The sequence below is a fragment of the Fusarium oxysporum genome, chromosome 3, assembly GCF_000149955.1.
Source record: "Fusarium oxysporum f. sp. lycopersici 4287 chromosome 3, whole genome shotgun sequence".
Taxonomy (NCBI): Eukaryota; Fungi; Ascomycota; class Sordariomycetes; order Hypocreales; family Nectriaceae; genus Fusarium; species Fusarium oxysporum.
Genome location: NC_030988.1, coordinates 1,860,368 through 1,861,083, shown reverse-complemented (window position 1 = coordinate 1,861,083; position 716 = coordinate 1,860,368).

Below are 716 nucleotides of genomic sequence, written 5' to 3'. Positions count from 1 at the left end.
TACTAGGTGCGCTGCAGTCGGGACTCTGGCACTTGACAGGTACGTTGGCGTCATTTGAAGGTTAGGAAAGGAATGGAATGCAGGTAATGATCTTCCTGCAAGGGTCATAGAGCGCGACGACAGCTGAGACGCGTTCATAAACCCCTAATGCTAGGTGCAGTTGGCACGTGCATCAAAGATATGGGGCAAAAGTACTAGCAGGGGTCCTGTGGACGCGTCTTATGGGACTACACGGACTGGGCGCTACCCTGAACCACTGCCATTATCGACAGTTTCAACCGATGGTCAACGTTGAAAGCATCTAGGTGGAATTGAAACAATCAATGCGAGTGTCAAATGGGATTGGTTGAATTGATGCACGTGACTTCAACTTCCATAAAATTGACGAGATTGAGTTGATGGTTGAATTGATCGCCAGCCTGAGCGACTCATCGTATTATATGATCGAGCGTCAACTATCCCTTTAGTCGGCATAGCCCTTCAGAGCGGTCACAACAAGGGAGTCTAACCAATCAAAACATGCTAATCAGACAGTACGCATCAAATGTGTATAGATAAGCCCTGTAGTCACTAATCCGTGAACTTATCTACCTGCGATAAAAGTCGAGCTATTACAGGAGGGTGACAAGTCTTCTAACCCTATACTGGGGCAAGCTCTTGTTAAATACGCACGAATACGATGGGGTGAGTGTATCCAAGTGTGGACCAGAATGTTG